This window comes from Protopterus annectens, chromosome 12.part0, assembly GCF_019279795.1.
Source record: "Protopterus annectens isolate FY-2018-M chromosome 12.part0, PAN1.0, whole genome shotgun sequence".
NCBI lineage: Eukaryota > Metazoa > Chordata > Ceratodontiformes > Protopteridae > Protopterus > Protopterus annectens.
Genome location: NC_056746.1, coordinates 584,390,294 through 584,413,636, shown reverse-complemented (window position 1 = coordinate 584,413,636; position 23,343 = coordinate 584,390,294).

Sequence of the window (23,343 nt, the reverse complement as noted above, 5' to 3'; positions counted from 1 at the left end):
CAATTACATTCACATTTAAATACACCCACCACACATCACATGACCTGCAGCCAAGGTCATGTGATCAACTGCATCAATATGTAATATATCTACTGGCATTTTTACTAGATAGTATAAACTTCAAACTCTTATATATATACATATAAATATACATCTATTCTTATATAAAAAAGGTATTATATATCTCAACACTCAAAAATTCATCTACTCAACACTCACATCTTACTTAATGTACATAAAATTATAAAAATAGTTATTTATTCAGTGCTATAAAATTCCTACAGCAAAATAACATGACCTAATCCATGTTACCTAAACATTAATCATTTCAAACAATTGTGCTGCAACTTTACTAAAATTGGTTTTATTGACACGGCTGCATTTAAACCAGGTTCAGTGTCTGCTGACAATCGCACTATCCACTCATATTCCCTTACTTCTAGTTGATTGCATATGTCACCCCCTCTTAAAGTTTTAAATAGCATATCTATAGCTCTAAATTTAAACATATGTCCAATACCACTTTCTTTTATATGTTTATATAAAGCATTTGTCTCACATTGCCTCCTAATGCTGGACTTGTGTTCAATTATACGATCCCTCAACCTTCTCGTTGTCATGCCCACATAAAAAGATGAACATGCTACACAAGTTGCTATATATACGACATAGCAAGAGGCACATGTTGCCAGTCCATTAAAGTTGTAGCGTTTATTAGTAACAGGATGTTGAAATATACTGTTATTTAATAAACTACCATCTTGGGTTGGCATTATATCAATGCAACAACTACAATTATAGCAACATATAGTGCCTCTAGTTCTTCCTTCAGGTTGTAGGGTGGAAGGATGTGAAAAATCCTTATAACATAAAAATGACTTCAAGGACCTTTTATTCCTATATGCAAATGAGGGTGTAATTCCTACAACTGCTCTTACGTCATCCTGTGCTAGGAGTATTTTCCAGTATTTATTTATAACTCTTCTAACTATATGTGTTTTCATATTATATGACGTTATAAACCTCAGTTTACCATCATCTCTCATTCTCTCCAACGCATTGCTAACACTATTATCAGGTAGACATATAGGTTTGTAGGTCGTCGTTCTATTACTCTTAACTAAATCTCTCATACTATCTACTAACTTCTGTGGGTACCCACTAGCTATAAAATCACCACATGTCTCATCTAATTGTTTTACAAAATTCTCTTCAGTATTATTAAGTCTACTAATTCTTATCAACTGGGCCTTCACTATGCCCTTAAAAACATGAGGGGCATGCATACTTGATGCTTCTAAATAATGCCCAGATGAAACCTCTTTTTTATACACAGTGGTAACAAATTTGTTATCATTCATTTTCAAATTTATATCCAGAAAATTCACACTACTTTGTGAACATTCCATTTTGAAATTCAAAAAGGATGTTGTATTATTTATATAGGCAGCTGACAGTAACTTTCTCCTTGTTTAGCCTGGTGAGTGGAACATCAGTGTGTCTTGACTATAGAGTCACCTATGACTATAGTGCTGGGTACGTTGTTATGCCTTATGGCTATGGCTGAGTGGCACACTGAGTTTCTGGGCTATGTGTCATTTGGGTTGTGTTGGGGGTGGAGGTTGCTTGCATTTCTGCTTTGGAGGTCCCTGTTGCTTGGGCAGATTTATATTGAGAGCCTCCATAAATGTAGGTGTGTGTTTTGTGTTTCTATGTGTGTGTTTCGGTGGTGTAGATTTTGAGGGACTATGTGATGAGTGTGGTGTGGTGCAAGTGTTTACCCTCTCCTCTTTACTGCCTAGTCCAGTCTTGGTTGAAGAAAGTTTTGCTTCCAGTTTGGCTATATAAGTGCATCTCTCACAGGTTGTAGTGTTGGGTGGTAGGAGGAGAGGGTTGTCTGTGTACATGAGGCAATTGCTGCATTGCCCCAAGATGCCCAGATTCATCAGGTAGACAGGAGAAAACACCGGGAGGTGACCCTTAGACATGCCTGGATATTTATTTATTTATCATTTGTTGACCAGGAAAGTCCGACTAGGTTCCACAGAGCCTGTTTTCAGCGGAGGCCCAGGGAGAAATGCTCCAGATGCATGTCTTTGGAATGTGGGAGGAAACCGAGTACCCGGAGGAAACCCACGCGAACACAGGGAGAACATGCAAACTCCACACAGAAGGCACCCCAGCCGAGAATCGAACCGGAGAACCTCTTGCTGTGAGGTGACAATGTTAACCGCTGCACCACTGTGCCGCCCATGATAAGTGCTTATTTATTAAGTACTAAAACCTGTTTTCCTCTAGACAAGTGAGGAAAGTTGAGTGCTGCAGTAATTTGTAGCTTATTTAGTGCTTACAAGTTCTGAACAAGTGCTGAGCTCAAAGAAACAGATTTGAGTGCTAAAACTAAAAAACTGGCTAGTTCTAAGGGAAATTTTGAAGAGCACACATTATGGCACCGGGAATACTTTTACCCTAGCTAAGTGGTGGGGGTTCAGAAGCTTACAAACAGTCCTGGATACAGCAAATCTGTATCTGGACTAGACTACTTACAGAAAAAGCAGGAAACAAGCTTAGAATTTTTTTTTTTGTAAAGTGGAAAGGTAGTAAGGAGGAGCAGAAGATAACTCAAGGTTAAGAACTAAGTGTGTTGGCCTTCTCGAATGTTCCCCCTGTATTAGGTAGAATGAGGTAATGACACTAAACTGGGAGGAGTGTCCCAGATCAAATTTGCAGTAGGGATGGACAACTGCAAAGCCACCAAGTATAAGAACAGGATACCAATAGGGAGGGAGGGTGGAAGACAAAAATCAGAACAAACAAACCCAAACAGGTGCTTAACAAATTTAGAAAATTTCCAGTTAATACCTCACACACAGTGAAACTACCTAGAAAAGTATGAAGCAGACAATAAAAGTGCTATAAATAACTCATAAAAATAAACAAAAAACAGGATACGTAATGTTATATATCGTAGATCAGGGTTTGTTCAGTGCCCTTCCTCTGATTAGCTCAGTGTGAAATGGTAGAAACACTCACAATTTAACTTCTTTAGTAACAGAAAGTTGAAACCTGAAACAACTTTAAAAAAAGCTCGAAAGAACCAATGAGGTACTTACTCCAAGCTGTAGTCCAGGTAACCCCAATCAGCCAATGACCATAAACACTCCCCTCTCACTGAAATGCAAGAATGGCTTTGGCTAAACTAAAATGGCCTGGAACATGTGCTCAGACACACAGCCTCTACAAACAAAAAATAGGCCCATATACATATATGACCACATCATAAACCTGAAATAGAATACTATACAACCAACTTTGAAAATCTAGCTATAAAAGCTGCATAGATTTTTTGTTTAAAAATGGCTGGAGGGAAATTTTGTCATTAATGCCATGGAAAGCCTGTGCATTTAATCTGACTTGCCAAATGGCTTCCCTTTCTTCTAACTTGTTTTTCAGGTCACCTCGTCTTTGTCCCCTAGAATGTGCTCTAAAATTGCAAAATGAAAACTTCTAAAGCTTGGGCAGTTAAGAGAATGCCCATACAAAGCATTATTATCATTGTGCTTGTTGATGTGATATAGGTGTGTTCTGCCTCTTTAATTCAAAATTTGATCACAACTAATTAAGGGTGTTGCTTATTACTATATAAGAAAATCTCTTTTGTTAGAAAATTTATTCTGATGAAGTCCTGGATTTGATAGGACGAAAGCGCTCAAGTTTTATTTTTAATACATTTGTATTTTTGCACCATGTTTGTGGAGTTAGTGCCCACCTGTTTGATTCCCCATGAAATGTTTCTTTATACAAAATTATTGCTAAATCATTGAGAATTAAGTCAGACAATAATGACATACATTTCATTTGTGGATGTCATACCCTTCAGAAAATGCATGCTAATTCAATACCTGTTATTCCATCAACATTGTAGGCTTGTAAGGGTAATATTTCAACATTGGCCATATTAATAGTGGCTTTGTGCAGATTTCTTTTTCTAAGAATTTGAGATGTATGCTAACTATTACACCACATACATTGAACTGTGTTCTTAGTGTTCTATATTTCCCAGATGTGGAAACATTGTTAACTGAGGGCACAGTAATCCATGGGTTTTCTTACACCCAACCCCAACAACAATCAGTACAACCATGGGATTTCCTTAATTCTACAACACATACATCTAACACAAAAAAGGTGTAATATATAATGTTGTGTGCTCACAGGCTTGCACTGCCAAAGGCAAACATTCAAATATGCTCAATAAGGGACTCATGCGGTTACACAGCTATGACTTTTCTAAACAGTGTACTACTGCTAGTGTACTAGCCTCAGATGACACTAAGGAGCAATGTGCCTATGCAGGGCTCCCAAGCTGGTGTTCTCTACATCCATTGATGATGTCATCTACTATAAGTTCACATTCAGTGGTGCCTAAATCAGACTTATGCTGTAGTACATGCGTTATGTACTGTGTTCTATAGTTGGTAAACTTAGATAGATAGGGGTTCTAATCTAATTGCAGTCAACTTGGTGTGTGTCTATCTCCATAAGGCATAATGGGAGTTTGTATCCAACACTACCTTAGAAAATGGCATGGTTTTTTGCATTGCTTTTGTGCTTGCACAAACATCCATGTCTAGCAGTCCTCCACCACCCTCCCCACAGGGCCTGCTGATGTCATCTACTGTAAAATCATCTGCAGTCATGTTAAAGTCAGACTTGTGCCATAGCACATGCATTTAGTCCTGTGTTGTCTAGGCTGTAAGTTTAGATAGGTAAAGGTTCTAATTTTACTTCAGCCAACTTGGAGTGTGTGTGTGTGTGTGTGTGTGTGTGTGTGTGTGTGTGTGTGTGTGTGTGTGTGTGTGTGTGTGTGTGTGTGTGTGTGTGTGTGTGTGTGTGTGTGTGTGTGTGTGTGTGTGTGTGTGTGTGTGTGTGTGTGTGTGTGTGTGTTTGTCACCATAAAGAAGAGTGTGACTGTGTTCCCATCACTGCCTTGGAAAATGGCATAATTTTGCATTGCTTTTGTGCTTGCGCAGACATCCATGTATAGCAGTCTTCCATCCTCCTGCCCCCCCACCAAGGTATGCTGATGTCATCTACTCTAAGATCATCTGCAGTCCTATTAAAGCCAGCCTTGTGCCATGGCACATGCATTAAGTCCTATGTTCTGTAGTTTGTAAGTATAAGTAGGTAGGGGATCTAATCTCACTGCAGTCAACTTGGTGTGAGTTGTTGGACATTGTACAGAGCATTTTATCACTGCCTATGGTACACTATCCCCATGTCTTCAACACACACTGCTGATGTCATCATCGATATCAGATTATTGGATACATATTGCACACAACAGGCCATGGGCACAAAATAGCATAGAATAGAGGTAGATGTCACCTCATGTAATATAAGACAGACAGCAATGATATTCTTTTTATGTAATGCAGAAATATCATGACATACCTTTGCAATGTTGATGGGCAGGTTGACACAGGACAGTACATTGGGGTCTCAATGGACTATGATGTTTGCAGATGATATTATGATCAGACAACATATTTAGGAGACCATTGAGAGGTGGAGTTATGCCATATACAGTGGAGAGTAATGAACAGTATAAAGACTAACACAGAATATATATATGTATGTGAATGAAAGGGAGGATAGAGGAATGGTGAGACTGTAGGAAGTACAGCTGGTGAAGGTGTATAATTTTAAATACTTGGAAACACAATTTCACAGTAATGGTGAGTGTGGTGGGGAGGTGAAGAAGACAGTGCATGCAGGGTGGAATGTGTGTAGAAGAGCGTCAGGACTGATTTGAGACAGACGGGTACCAATAACACTGAATGGGAAGGCCTACAAAAGTGTACTAAGAGCAGCTGTGTCATTTGGTCTGGAGATGGTGGCAATGACAAAAATACAGGAGTCATACCATGAGCTGCCAGAATTCCAGATGATTTGCAATGGGTGTGCTAAGGATGGACAGGATTATTAATCTGTATATTAGAGTGTCAGCTCAGGTTGTATGCTTGGAGACAAGGTGAGAAAGTTGAGATTGCATTTCTTTGGAGATGTGCTTAGGACAGATGTTGGGTATATTTGGAGATGAATGCTAAGGATGGAGCTGGCAGGTAACAGGAAAACAGGAAGACTAACAATAAGGTTCATGTATATGGTGACTGGGGATATGCAGGTGGTTGGTGTGACAGAACAAGATGCAGAGGAAAGGAGGAACTGGAAGCAGATGATGTGCTGTGGCAACCCATCATAGTTGTAGTGAAAAGAACAGGAAGATTAGGATGACATATGTTTTTACAGAAATCATACCTGTACACTTGTGGCAAGTGTGTACAGCAGGATTATCTATTTGAAGGTTATTGTTTCTGGACCTTGTGTGAGCTTTAACAGTGTTTCCTTGTATTACCTGCTCTGTTGTGGTTTATGTGCAGATGCCTTAACAGTTTGCCCTCATAGGTACTGAAATGACAATATATTTATTTTCCAGTACAATCGGCTGCTGCTGTGTAGCAGAGCAGATCCTCAACAGCTCTAACTAGCTGTCATACCTTCTTTTACATAACAAGCAGCAATTAAAACACCCACCAATCAATTTCAAAACTACAGATCCATCTTAAGAAGGACCTCTAAATGTATACACCATAGGTTACTCCACTGAAAATACCACTCAGATCACATATACCCTCCTTTTAGCATTCTCTATGCAGATACCAGGTTCAAACCTCCAATCCTCACCTATCAAATGCTGTCTGATCCCCCTGCAAGACAAGTTGCCATGATTTTTTACACAGTGCATATAATGCCTCACATGGATAATTATAGGAGGACAAACTTACTTGCACAAATATAAGAGGATTTTGCAAAATGAAATGCCATGGAAGAAAGAGTGCACTACCCCACAAGGGTCTATAATATGTCAGAGTTGTACCTCAACAATATCAGTGAACAATACTATGCCACTTGTAAAGTATCTACACTATTAATCCAACGATAAAACAGTATGTGTCGAATTTGAAATACCTAATGAATTCCCTGAAGGAGGACTTGAGTTCAAAAACATCATCCAAGGTAACTACGTCCTCCTAAGGGATGGTATAATCAACATCCAAACTCAGCTTTCCACAGAGAACATTGATAGCTGTAGTAAGTGATACCTTGAGGCACTCTCTATACATCTACACAAATATATACATAAAACCGTGCCTGATATGCTCAAAGACAGATCTGCCGGGAAATACAATCCATACTGGTGTATGTCTGTCATTGCTACATTCTACAGTAAGTGACATAATCTGCTGTTTACAAATACAGCATGTACAGAACAGGAATGGAAGGCGACTGCCCTCAGTATACCCCAACAAATAAGACACCTTGAAACCCCCCCATATAGCAACTATGCTAATAATTTATGACATATATCCAGGGATAACCATAATCCTGTCATCATTTACATCTGCAAACTGATATGTATCACTCAGGTGCATTTGGACCCAATTTTGGATGGTATTGCACACACTGACCCACTGTAAATTCCAAGCCTGTTAGCAGACACAGGTGGCTGAAAAGTGTCCCCCCTCCCAACACCAATCTTACTACATGTGTGCATCATCACCTCCAAATCTGTGGTACCTACAAACAGCAAGTTAGCACTGCTCTCTACAAGACTAGGAGCACAGTGTCCATGGGACCAGATGACATTCTGGGCTGTTTTCATCATGTCCTGCAGCAGTGAGCTACTCCACTAGGCACCATATTCAACCATGGTCTGAGTACTGTTGTTGTCCACACTGAATGAAATACAGTGACCATTTCCCATGCACACAATGGAGGATAAGCAACATACAACTGGAATTATAGGGACATAACTGTATTCAACCTAAGATTGTGAGCAGAGACATATACAAGGCTGTGCACTCATGCCATCCTCCCTTGGATAGGTTCTTCAATGCAATCCAACATTTGGTCTCAATGAGAAACTAACCAAGGTGAATATCACACCTTCTGCTAACAGGTGGGTTGTAAATTGGATCACAGAACAATACTCAGTCAAAGTAGGAGACCTCACTTCAAGCAGCCGACCTGTCACCTGTATTGTTACAGATGTGTCAGTGCTGTCTCCCCTCATGTTTGCCATATACTTATCAAAAAGCCAAAAAAGTAGAGGATGTATGGCAAAACAACTTTCTGCCACAATGACTACTGACAAAGCCATGGGTGTTATAACAACTGCACAAACATGCATCACCATACCATCAGTTAATAAATGTTCCTGCTTATTTAAAACTAACCCATGTGTGTGTGTGTGTGTGTGTGTGTGTGTGTGTGTGTGTGTGTGTGTGTGTGTGTGTGTGTGTGTGTGTGCGTGTGTGCGTGTGTGTGTGTGTGTGTGTGTGTGCGTGTGTGCGTGTGTGTGTATGAACACAGCCAAGCTCAGTGTTAGCTCTACATGTCTTTATGTTGGACAGCTGTGAGCCATACATGGTAGAGCTGACAGTTCATCGTCTTTGACCCTAGCCATGAGAACTGGCTCTGCCAGGAGTTGTACTGGCACCTCTATGTCCAAAGTCAGATGGTGTGCTACTGCCTGAGGGTGACTGTTGTCTGCTGGATGCCCTCCCTTCATGGGGATGGTCAGGACCCTGACCTCCTGGCCTGCTACATCTGGGTGTGGACAGCACACTCTCTAATGGATCATCAGATGTACTGCCACTATAGGAGGTTGATTGGGCATGGCCTCTTTGGCACTCAATGGATGTAGTTGCTGACCTATCCCCATGAGGTAGACATTCCCCTCCCAACAGACATTCCAGCACAGCCAATGTGCCTTCCATGGCAGATACTCTGCACTCCCTCATGGACCATCCCATTCATACATGTTATTGAACCGATCCAGTGCATCAACAACACAGTAGAGTTAGTCATGGATGTCAGACTGTGTCACATCTAGAACCCTGAACATTCTTTTGGAGTGATGTTCTGAACATGCTTGTGCCTCCATTATGGCCCTAAACATATGTAGAGTGACACGAGAAGAGACTCCTGCACCAAGTGGTGGAGGGACAACAAGCCTCTGACAAGCATCCCTATCAATCTGCCTGTGTGGCACCTCACCCACAGTTTGGCTATCAACAGTGTCAACAGGCACTGATGCCGTGGTAGCAACACTTCCGTGGTTTATGTCCTCTCTCTCCAACTGTCCAATACCTGTAGTCTCAGTGGTCTGGGTATGTGTTGGCATACTGGCTGTGTCCAGGAATCCTGAGTGTGGGTGCTGGATGTCAACTTCTGTGTCAGATTCAGCCTCTGCAACCCCTAACTGTGCCTCACTTTACCCATCATTGATCATTGTCATTGTCTCATCAGGTGGTGCAGGGGACACAGAACTACTTCTATATTCACCTGTGATAAAAAGAAAAGCAGAACAGCATCAAGACCTACACTATTATGCTACAATTTACACTGCTGTCACTATTACAGACATTTAAACCTATCAAACACTTACAGTAATAAGTGTTGGCAAAGCCATAAATAGTGGTTGTACAAAGGCTAAAGAATATATACAAATGTCACATAATATGCTCCGACAAACCTATACAGCTGATGCAATAACATGTTTTACTTCACCATGATATATCTGAATGGTATGCAGTTTGATTGTCAGATCTGTGTCGTATTATTTGATGTTTGCAATCATTAATGACTTGTAAGTAATCTGTCAGTCAATTGCTATGATCTTAAATACAGGCCTGAAAGATGATTTCCAAACCTTGACAATCAGCAAACATCTGTGCAGTAGACAGGTATACAAACAGTACTGAAATACATACAGCAGGCTTGAGAGGACATTATAGCAGGTATGTAGGAATGTGTATATATGGGTTACCCTTATATTATTGAATGTTCAAATGTTCAACAATGATATGGGTGAGACCATATCATCGAACATTTGAATGTTCGACAATGTAATGATAAGTTAATGCAGATGAAACAAAAGAAAAAAGAGTGTTAATAGCAAGCCCCCTGCACCCCCCACACCCCCGTTACTGAAATATACCAACTCTGAGATCGCACTAAATTGCGGTTATGGCAAATGACTGAATGGACATCTCCATACAGCGTGTAACGGGAATATTTCCCATTACCACCATGTAGTGTGATCTTGGAGTTGGTATATTTAACCCGGGGAGTGTGGGGGGTTCAGGGGGGGCTTGCCCCCCTGCTATACACCTTTTATTTTGCTTAATTTTTATTTATTTATTTTTACGTTTACATTGTCGAACATTTGAATGTTCAATGATATGGTTTCAGCCATATGACTGTCGAACATTTGAACGTTCGATAATGTAAAGGTAAACTATATATATATATATATATATATATATATATATATATATAGATAGATAGATAGATATATCTATATATAAAACATAATCCACTTACTAACTGCTACAGCCCTTGCATGTTGAATCCCTGATAGTCCTGGGAAAATTAAAGGAAGACATAATGGCAACAGCACCACACATTTAACTGTACAACAGGTGTCAATACATTTACTCATCTATATGTATACTCAAATAAATGTTATCAGGAATGTGGCTAACATCCTTTAAAGGAGCATAAAACTGCAGCTATCTGAATTACCCCAAACCAGCACACATACAGCTTGACACAAGTATATACACTTAAGACAGAATGCAGTAGTATTTTAATGAGGATGTAACAAAGCATACCTGGCAGTCCCACATGTGATGTGGGACTGGCACCCATATCCAGAAAATATTAGCTCAAGGATTACTGGGAGCTGTCCTGTGTGGAGATGTGTGCCAGGAATCCCTCTGTGGCAGTTACAGGACCTGAACACTGCACCCCCACCAAAAAAGCAACCTGTCAAACATTAAAAATATATACAGTACTACAGAATGACTGGAACCATATTCTACTGATGATCTAACACAGCCAACCTGGAAGCTCCTCTTAAGTAGCAGGAGTGGCACCCACATCAAGGACATATTGGCTGTTGGACTGCTGGTAGCTTTCCTGAGTTGTAATATTTGCCAGAAATTCTTCCGTGGCTCTGAGGGGTTCCTGTGCTGCAGGCCCACCACTGGTGACCTCATGATCATGTGCCACTTTAGCTATACACCTCCTGGCTGCATGTATCATATCTGTAGCTCTGTAATGCACCTGCTCATACGTGTGACTCTGTCGGCCCATACTGTTGATATTTCAGACAAGGTCATCCCAGAGTTCTGCATATTTGGCCATTCGTGCCTGCTTCTTGACAGCAGGACCTCATGGTGTTGTCTGAGTGCATCTATAATCATTTCATTTTCAGCTTGGAGAATGGTGGTCTCTGTTACATAAATAAAACTTTGTTTACAGCTAATGCGTAAAAGGAAGCTCTCCCAATACTCAAAAGTGGATTCAACTGCAAAGATTCAACATTGTGCAGTAAATAACTAGGGTGGTTAAGAAACTAACAGAGTAATAAGACAAAATATTATTTATTGTGCCATAACAGATAATTAATTATGTCCCCCACCCAGCATAACAGTCCACTCTAGTTTGTTCTGTCGTAGCAGGTCTTCATCCCCCCCCAAAAAAAAAAAAATAGGGTCAGGAAGAATGTTGTTAAGCAAACAAAGGGGAAATGTTAACAGTACTAACAAAGGATCTTTTCATGGAACATGTGTACATAGTTAGCACACAGCATTATACTTTATGCCTACCTTAGATCCTCTGTACCTCCCACATTGCTGGTAAAGAAGGCCTTGTAATGAGTATGTTTCAAAGAAATGCATAGAGATTTACTTGACATTTATTGTTATCTACATTCCAGCATATGCATTATTTAGGTAATAAGATGAGTACATGCCTGATGGAGTGAAATACTCCTCTGACAAAATATAAGTGAATTCAACAAAATGTATATATGGGTTACAATCATATACTAAATCTCATCCACATCAGTTTACCCAGTTACTCATTTGCCTTTTTATAATGGAGTACATCAATAATTGATTGCATGTGCCCTACTCTGTTCTTCAGAAATGCTACTTACAGCATACACAGCTGGGCTAGATGCTAATCAACCAATCCTGTGGAGCTAGTCCACAAGATATAAAAGCATCCATGATGTCTCCATTTCCTTTTTGTTTTGTTTTTTGTGGATTGAGAAAACACTTGAGTACAGATACAAAGTAGGTGCAAATAGATTGTTATTATCTGCTGCTTTTTGAATACATCTGTCTGTAATACAGGCTGAAGACAGTGCTGCTGCTGGCAATAGCTATACACAGAGAAACTGAAAAGTTTGCATGACACATAGACACTGAAGGAGCTAAGCGACCTCTCGCAGCATTGACTCACAGACAGATATGAGTGCAGAAAACCATCCCAGTGAGAAGTAAGGTATGTGTTTAAATGCTATTCCTAGTCACTGGGACATTTCACAGAGTAGCAGGGGCATGCTTGGTGTGTTACAGGCATCACCATCCAGGATCTTCAAAATATTACTGCATGGTATGGTACAACATGGCAAATGTACACATTAGTTCTGAGTATATTTCAGAAGAATGCAACAATTGTAGCATTTCTCACATTCTCCTAACCATACACATGACAACAAGAAGTGGGGAACAGGGTAGGGTCTACTGCCAAGTCATGTTGAACAGTATGTGTATCATCAGCCACACGTGTGCTGGCAAACCTGCCAGTTAACATGAATCTCATATATGCCCCTGCTCCCAAATGCTCATGATGTGTGTTCTGGGGATATCTCACAGGCTCACATAGGGGTGGATGCCTATGATCCACAACCACAAAATAACAGTCAATGCTTGTTCATGCTAGCCAGCATGGCTTTACTTATTTGGTGACTGAATAACATATTACCACTTAATATCCTTAAATGAGGTACTATAGATTTGTTTAAACACACGCTCAGTACCACAGTACTGCTCAGATGATTGCTGACTGACCAAGGAACACAGCATGCTAGGACTGTGTTGTATATTTGAAACCAAGAATCATAACAGCCTGTGTAAGTAGTAAGTGAATCATATTCCAAGTTGAACATTTAACTACGTGTACATCTAACATGTACTATTTCAAAATAAATGTACATTCCCTGTTGAAGTTGCTTGTGTGCTGAATGACTGTTATCACTTGCTACAGTGGTGTATGTGAGAGCAGCAGTTTTAAGGCAAACATGCATTCCTCTGACTCGACATTGCATGTTGATCTGGATTGCACACCTAGGCATATTCCCTGTAAAAGTAATGTCTTTCGGCTTTTCCCAGTTAGGGGTCGTCACAGCGCAACTCCGGTCCGCTAATGATTGGCAGTGGATTTTTACGGTGCTAAGTTATGCATATTCCCTGTGCACTAACAAATTGGACTGTATATATCATAAATTCATGCATGTTATCACTTCATTTTCTTATAGTGACCCTGTATGAGCCTTACAATGAATAAAAATGTAGCCACAGGCTATGAAACGTCTCCTGTGGTGCAAGGAGTAAAGTGTCACTTTTAAGTTCAGATGGTCCAGGGTTCAAGTACTAGTAATGTAGCCTTGTTTTTTGTAATGTGTCCTTGTAATAGCTAGCAATGCAATGAATCCTAGACATGTCTATCTTCATTCTTGTTGTGGGAACAACTGTGAGTGTAGGACTGTCATAGCCAAGGTTCAGAGTTGTAATATTGTAGAATCCTGTCCTTTTTAATGGTGTCCCACTTCACATGATAAATGTTAGTACTTGACCTAGTATTTCCTATATAATAATTATTGTTGTGATGGATGAGGCAGTTTTTGTAATGATATCTGTATTATTTCACATATTGTGTGTAATTAGCTTCCCACAAACACGTCTGTGGTTGCGCGATGGTAAGCAGTGCACACCATTTTCAAATGTTGCAGATCTCAATGTTCTGCATTCTCAGTATCTGTTATAACTGTAATTGGTTGAAGCCTATGGTACTAGCTTCCATTTCTTGTGTTACCACTTCTTCACGTTCATGGGCAATATGCACCAGCCTGCAGACACTGCATAAGGCACAATAAATGGGGAAGATGTGACAGAGAACAAAGGGTGATGGTTCCAATAGTTACATTGTAACAGGGCATTAAGCATTACACATGACACACCATGTGTTTACCGCCAATAGCAATAATGTAGAAATTGAGATACATCTGAAAAGGTGTGCACCGCTTAGCATTGCTCACACTTTAAAAAAACTACATTGGTTTGCACAATGGTAAACAATGCACCTCTTTAACAAATCTATGAAAAAAATAAGTTCCAAAAAGTGCAGTTCCACCATGAGTTCAAGTGTGTCAGCTGCAATCTCACAATAATAGAAATAAAGTATGCATGCCCTGGATTAGGACCCTGGGCCATCTGCACTCTAGTCAAATGCCCTACACATGTCCCCACATGCTTTTTATGGCTGCTACTGAAGAAAGCTGCATAATATTGAATTCATACATTGCTGAGCATCACACAAAGTCCCTTAATTGGGAAAATATGACAATTACTATTTATTGTTTAGAATACAGCTGCTCATTAACTGCGTATATGGCTTGATGGGTTAGTCCATTGTTGTGGAAGGCCAGTGGTACTGGGTTTGAAATAGGGTACCAACATAACTTTTACAAGTATGTCCTATAGTTTTATATATATGTCCATATACTACTGATGCTTAACATTGCTTAGCAATGCTGCACATCATGCACCATCGCACAATAATTCTTTAAAGAAAAGAAAAGGTAATGATAGGACAGTGGTGAAATGAGAAGAAAGCAGGGGGAAAAACAAAGTGACAGGAAGGTAGGAATATGCAGGAAGGGTGTAGGGAAGAACCATAGCTATCCATTTCTTCAACAGTAACAACTGGGCACATCTGCACATTTTAAGCTGTATTTGGATTGTCACCACCAGAGAGAAGGGTGACAACAACATAATTGTGTTGTGAAGCCCATTGGACCAAATTAGATGTGTCAAGTACACACATCTGCAAAATGGAGAGCTATGTAAGGGACGATATTTTTTCGGGAGACAGGTGCCCATTTTATTTTTTTTTAAGAACAGAGTGGAATATTGTGGGGGAACATAGGGAAGTCTGGGGCAGGCACGTTGGAAAGAGGAGGAAGCATTTGCAGACAGACAAGACATACAAGACAAGGACAGTGTCACTGAAGGACACAAGAGGGGGGTATACACCTTGGCCAGGGTGGGGGAATCAAGGTCCCATGGACGTCAGCACAGTAACAGTGTGACTCAAGCCCTCACTCATTGGACTGTCAACATTGTTCCATCACTGCGTTGGTGGATGCACTGGCCAACATCTTGGCCTACGGTCTGTTTGCCGGACAAGGATGAACAGCATGTTCTCTATATGGCATAGGTGTGTGCCCACAGTCTGGTGCACAATCCTATGCACCACATCTGGCAACTCCGCATGGATGATGTAAGCACCCTCCCTGTCTCTGCTCCCAGAGAGGTAACACGCCTGGTCCCTGGGGCAGATCTACCTGAGTGTCCAGGTAGGGCAGGGGGAGTAGGTGGATTGCCACCAGATGGCAGCCCAGAAGTGCTGGGCCTTGGTGCTGCAGATGGTGGAGTGAGTGTAGACAGATCACCAGGAACTGGCCTACCCTGCTGTGGTGAAGTATTAACATAAATAAAAAACAAAAACCAAAATGAAAAAAAAAATAATCAAAGATTTTACCAAAAAAAAAGTAACAAACATTATAAAAAGATTAAATAATATTAATGCAAGCAGAATGATACATAATAAAATTTAATATGAACAGAAGATAAAAATATATATAATAAACAAAACATAAGAAGTAATAAAATTATATAATAAGGTAAAATATGATTAAAGAAATAATATTATAATAAGAAATAAAGCATAATAAAAATAAGTAATGCATAAATATAAAGAAGATATGGGGTGGGGTGACAGATAAAAGGAAAACAGCAACTTTGCACATTATACAAGCTTTCAAAAATAATTTTATTGTCTACTGATACAGTCTGCTATCAACAATTACAACTGCCAATAAATCCCTGTATTACTTGGACTACATGTAAAGTCCTTGCATGTACACAGCAGGCCACTGCAGGTACAGGTCTTTAGGTCTGCACTTCAAATGCTATAATGTGTGACTTTACAACTTGTATTAACTTAATTTTACACTGTACTATATTATTATGTAAACTTTTATAGTAATCGTTTTAATACTGTAACTAGTATATCTTAGTATATATATTGTAAACTTATTTTTTTGGGATGTTTTCTCCTCAGGTCTCAACTGAAAATGGGCTTGTTTTTAGCCCAGCCGGACACTGCCCAGTTACCAAAGGTAAATAAATAAATAAATAAATAAATGTAAATAAATGAATAATTAAATCAATAGATAAATGATCATTACATAAAAGTACTATAGGTCCATTGATAAAAAGCTAACACAGTATTGCAATCAGATGATTTTTGTATTTGGGGAATGTGGTATTACAAGCCATAAGCAGTGTGCACTGTAATACTGTACTTTTCCATTTGAATACAACATAATGCAACTCTCTTTCATTTTACACTTTATAGACTCATGGGTCTTGTTATCTGGAAATGTGCAACTGCTGCTTTGTATCTCAGACCACTCCTCTCCACCTGCTAGAGCAGAATATCTGGACATATCATACACTATTGTGTGTACAAGAACCCCTAATTAGGAGCATATTTCAGCTGTTGCTATTGCACACATGGATAGTTGCATAGGAGTTGTTTTAACATAAATTTTCAACATTCACATATTTATTGACTTCTAAATAAAGTACTTGCCAGACAACCATGAGCCCTGCAATGATCAGAGCAAAACAGTGATTCTTAAATCTGAATAGAAGTAGTATTGCAAGATACTGTACAGATATACATTTCCAAAAACATACAATATGACATAGCAGCTAATCCATCTATAACTGTTAAGGCTGCCATAAGAGTGCTTTATATAATCATTCTTAATTATACATGCTTGCCTTATCCTTTCCAGTTGCCAAAAGTAGGACCTCACATTTGAGGCACTCTCTTCTGCAACTGTGGGAAAAGGAAAAAAAGCAATTATGAATACCAGTGTTTACCATAGCCAGCTTGAGTATTTGCAGGTAATGCATGTAAATCATACTTTTATATCACTGGGATGTTCCCTGCCTGGCAATACCTGATCCACTGGTCAAGGGTATCCCTCTTTCTCCTAGAGAGGTCATCATAGTGGTGATGACACTGTTCACTGGTGCATAGGATACCAGTTGCACCGGTAAGTACCCTTGCCAAACTATCCCAAGCTTCCGCTTTGTATTGGGTGCCAGTATAGTCCTCCTGCAGCAGGCATGGGTCATGATCCCTAACCAGGAGCCCAGTGGAAACCTGGGACTCCTGGACACTCCAGTACTGTGCTCTAAAATGCACACCTTCACCTGCACCAGACATTGCTGCACAAGTCAAACCACAATTTGTAAAGTGAAATTCCTAGTATTTCCCCTTTAAATACCATGGCTTCCTGCCACTTGCACTTACTGAGAGGGTGCACTGTCTAGAATTTGATACACTTGAAAATGATGCTTGCCATTTACTGTTGCGCAAACCTATATTGTATAAATATGTGTATAAAAATTATTTGCATGATACTAAGTGCCGCGCACCTTTTTCAAATATCTTGGCAAACGGCATCACCAAGACAATATGCATATAAATATAAGACAATATGCAAGAAAAATATACATTCCCTGGATCAGAACCCAGTACCATTTGCACTCTATTCCAAGACTTCACCCATGTCACCAAGAAAGTAGTGACATCATCAATGTAGTTTTAGTAATCATTCACTTCAAGGTATCAGCATAGTGCATCTCTGCTTAACAGGTTTGTGTGATGCATAGTATTGTGCAGTGATACATATTGAAGCATCCTGTTTCTATTTCTAGATTTCTGGGTCATATCTGGTACATGGGTGGCCCCGCTGCAGAAACCCCTTAGGCATTGGCAAGCATCACAGCACATCACGCAAACAGGCAGGAAGACTAAAAATAAAAAAATTTAAAAATTAGAACACATGATGGGATAGGATTTATGCATTTCAGGCAGTCATTTGGGATGGATGGATGGATGGACGGATGGATGGATGGATTGATACTCTTCTGGTAATGCGTGATGAGGGCAGACCGTCAGTGCCAACACAGATTATCTGTGCTGTTCTGAGAAGTTCTCTGGCCAATGCAACTGGGACACTCCACGCAACCTCACTTAGGCATGATGCACATCACGAATATGCAGTAAGCGCTATCCACACATTGCGGCCGTGAACAATGGGTACACTCCTTGTAGGCTCTACACGGAGCCTACATGGAGTTTATTGAATCCTCAGTTTCATCTATACTCAGGAATACAAACATACCTTGCAGGTGTTTACATATGTGTTTAAAGAGTGCACTGCATTTTTTACAAGTTTTATCACTCAAATGTGTGCTGATTCATTCATTAAACATGCAATAGTTTTTAACCACATACAATAATCCTTGGTGCAAAATGCAATATAAATCATAGCTAGTGTCATGCAAGAAATATGATGTCCATTTGAAATGTTCTATGTGTGCTTTGGTAGAAAAAAACTTGTACTAGGGTTTACCCTACTGCAATGTGTGCACTGGCCACATCTGAAACAACGCACAAGAGTATTTTTAGATATAATCAGAGCACGCCCAAATCTGTTTTTCCCAATATCTGGGTTAGACTTTTCACTTGTTTGTAACTAAATATGTGTCTGTCAGTTAAATGCATACTAGGAACAGGGTCATTCTTAAGAATGTGCCGGCGTTTTTAATAATATGTCTGATGTGAAATGAGTTACTCCCATACATTGTAGTAAATCTCATTGTGCTTTCTTACTGTTATTCTTTTCTTTGCATTGTAAAAGCTCAACCCTATTCACTGTATCTATTGCACTCTTGGTCTAAATAATATTATGGGCCCCACAACCCCCATGTTACAAAGGGTGCATGAAATCTAAAGATGCTCAGGTATATCCTCTTTAGTACTACTTATTTGTTTAAGCCTCATGAACTGAGATTTGAATATGTTACGTTTAATATGTCTGGGGTGGGAGTTATCTGCAGGCAGTACAGAATTCTTACTAAATGGCTTTCTGTAGATTTCCAAAGTTTTTTTTTTTACTGTTGCATCTAAAAAGTCAACATTAAATAGTTCAACTTTTAATGTGAACTGTATACCAAATTTAGTGTTATTTAAATATTCTAAAAAACTTTTAGGTTCAGTGAGTTTTCTTTTCCATATCACCCATTAATTATCAAGATATCTCTGCCACATATCAACATATCTTAAAAATGTTAGTGGCATCAGAGATGTCCTTAATTTCAAAGTACCTCATGAAAAGGTCAGACTACAGGTGTGTGAAAGCAACACCCATTACTATGCCCATATCTCTCAACTGTCCATATTTTCATAGAATGTCCAGATTTCTGCCTTATATTTTTGGTCTGTTCCTCATAATATTTATGGTTTTCTGGCAAATCAGTGAGGATAGAAGTCAGGCATATATCTGAGTTTCAGATTTCATATCTTTCATAAAATGAATGCTAACACAAATCATGTTATTCTAGCAACATTCTATCTTTGTAAGAGCAATATTACTTTTGGGCCATTGCCCCCCATTATTTTAGGCTTTGCCCAGATTTCCTGCACTAAGAGGTTGAAAAGTATGCCTCATACCTGTAAGTAGCAGTCCCTGCCAGACTTAAAGGTGCTCTTAATAAGAACCAATTCAGTAATCTGTACTAAAAGAACTCTGAATTCAAAGGTGTATAAGTTGATACTATCTAGGCAAAACCTAATAGTTTCTAATGCATAACAATGGAGTATGCTATTCAACCTTTGTGGTGGTGCTGCGGTAGCGTTGTCGCCTCACAGTTAGATGTTGCCCATTCGATTCTCAGTTAGAGCATCTTCTGTGTAGCGACATGTGTGAATGAGCATTCCTTCATTGAAGGTTGTGCGTTAGGCCTGGCAAGCCAGTACGTAAAACTCTACTGCCAATCATTAGTGGACCAGAGTTCCGCTGTAGCGACCCCTAACCGGGAAAAGCCGAAAGACACCAACAAATATTAGAGGCCAGCTGGAGAAACACTGCATTATCCTTGATCATAGATCATATGTGAGGTATCAAAGGCTGAAAACATTTTTCTACACACAAAGAGATAGGTTCTGTTAAGGACTCAGCTCCTGGAAGCAGTAGGGTGTCTAGACAGATTGTTGATATGTTTGTGTATTTTGAGTAAAATATAAAACTGTTGAGATTGTGGTGAATCTACAGTGAGTTCAAACTTTTATTTATTGCTAGAAAATTGTTGTGGGAGCAAAGGATAATTTCATCTGATAGCTATAGTCACTAAGTTGTTTACAAGCTTCCTGTAAATATGCATCATTCTGCCAAATAACAATTCTTATCAGGATTAAAAAAAAATACATCTTCAAAAGAAGGTAGTTTAGTGTGAGAGTCACATTCATTCTTGGCCAAGTTATCACCAAATATTTTGAAAATATTATCAAGATTCTTTGTATAAATTTCTAATCACCAGCTCTTCATATCCTGGTGGGGGTTAAAAATTAAGCCATTTAAACTACCACTGCATTTGTTTTCAGTTTGGTAGTGCACACACATTGTGGCTGTCTTTTTGAGAGAAAATTGTAAAGCAAATGAAGCAAGTATCAATTCAGTTTAAATTTGCAGGGTTTGAGAGCTAATAGCTGTACCAGTAGGGCATGACCAGAACAGGGGAAGCCTTCTGCAATGGAACAGTTCTTTCTCAACTTTCGTAATCTTCACAGAACCTAAAGACTTTTGTTAAAAAAAAAAAAAAGATATATATATATATATATATATATATATATATATATATATATATATATATATATGAGACAATTATTTCATAATGTGTATGCTGGTCTTGAAAAATGGGGATTATATAAAGAAATATAACCTCCCGATTTACATAGTACTGGAGGCAAGACAACCTTTTATCTAAAGCAAGCTGGTGCCTCTGTTAACAGTTTTCTAAGCATTCTAATTAAACAATGTAACTGAGTAGTACTTAGTGAAATGCTTATGGTGGCTTAAGGAGTTTTTGTGCAGCGCTTTTATTTTTTCCTACTTATTTAATTAATTAAGGTGTAGATGTTAAATGACTAACAAAGGGCAGCTGTGGTGGTGCAGCTGTTAGCATTGCCACCTCACAGCAAAAGGTTCTCTGGTTCAATCCTCGGCTAGGGTGCTTTCTGTACAGAGTCTGCATGTCCTCCCTGTGGTCGCATTGTTTCCACCAGGTGCTCCAGTTTCCTCCCACATCCCAAAGACATACTGTAGGTGGATTGGACACTAAATTGGCCTTAGGTGTGAGTGTGTGTGTGCCTTCTGTGGAAGGTTGGCTGCCGGGCTGGTAACTTCACACCATAAAACTTCTCCGCCAGTCATGAGCAGACAGGTGATCTGCTGTGGCAACCCCTAACTGGGAAAAGACAAAGTTAAATGACTAACAAAAGGAAGGTCACACCAGTAGGACTGTGTTATTCATTATAGCTTTCAAAGTTTCAGTAGTCAGGCTGTGCGATAGATCTGTGCTAATCAGCGACAATTTACTTGCATCATAGCACAGTTGTGTATAAGGCAAACTGTAGCACACTACTTCATTGTAATTTTATGTTAGTAAACTGATTGATGAAGCATTAATTGCTATTAAGATGTCACTGTTGCAGGAGTGTGCAAATGCAGGATTCTTAATTTCATATTTCACTCAAATTATTAGATTGCTAAAGTTTACTATTTTATAGAGTCTGTCATTATTTAGTGACTTCATGTTAGAGGATTACATCAGGGACAAAATTTTAAATATTGCTTGTTATAAACATAGACCCTGGGATTCAGCAAGCTCTGCACTGTGTGCAGGAATAGTGCAGGAGCTGCTGGAGGCAATATAGCTGCTGAGAGATCCAGGAACAAGCTCCCAGGACGTGCACGAGCCATCCTGCACTATTCCTGCATGGACACAGCCCCTGTATGCAAATTACCCAATTTGCAGGTGAAAACCATGCAAATGAGGTGAATTTGTGATCCAGGAAGCTGGCAGCCGGCCATGCAAAACTAATGTAATCTGCAGAAATGCACTCAGTTAGTAACAGAGTACATTTCTGCAAACTACAAAACGGAGCCATGACAGCTCTAAATAAAGGGTGTATATAATGTGTAAAGCATGCCAATGGCCAAATATATGGCTATTAGCATGGAAAACAGTTGCAAAAAAAAAACTTTTATTTTTTGGCCGATTTCAGCTGTTTAAGCGTAGGGCAGAGACACGCAAACGGGATCGGCTTGAAAATAAAAAAAAAAACTTGAAAAAGCATTCTAGCCAAAATCACATTTTTGCCATTATACTCAATGGCAGGCAGAAGGCAATATGGCCAGTGAATAGTGTTTGCTAAGGGGGAAGGCTCAGTGTCAGACTTGTAACTAGGCATTAGCAGGCAATCCTATGCAAATGAGGGGAATGATACTGAATCCCAAATTTCTCCTCATGGCTAGCCTGCACCCAACTGTGTAGGTGCAGGAAGATCATGGTACAAGCCTAAGAGCTATCTGACATCATAGAGGGGTGTGTCAGGCATACTGTGAGCTTACTGAAGCCCTGTGTCTCGGGTTTGCCCTTAGCTTAGCAGAGCTAAGCAAGGGGGTGTGTCTGAAGCTGCCAAGCACTCTTTACATTGCCTAAGCAGGTGTGCACGCTGCACACCATGCTTTAAAGGAAAAAAAAATGTAAAACAGGAAATAGCAGCTCCATGCACATCTGAGAACTGTATTTGTGGAATGTGCCCCTGAGCTTAAACAGGAAGGCAATGGGAAGGGAAAACAGCGGCAGAAAGGTAATCAAGGAGAACTAACATAGCTGACAGGTGAAATGTATCAGAATCAGCGAATTACATGGGCAGCAGCCTAGCCGAACCCAGCAGACTACTATAAACTATGCAAACAACTTTCCCTCTGTTTTTTCCCACAAACTCTACACCACCGGTGTACACAAGTGGGGAAATTTTACCAAACAAATGCAACAAAATGATAGGGGCTGCATTAGCTATCATAAATCAACATGTGGAAGAGGCTGATGGTGGTGTGGATGAGAATGCTGATAACCAACATACAGTGGAGAGAAGGAGAAGAGTGTACAGACCCAGGGTAACCTACCAGGGGCTACATGAGCTGGAGAT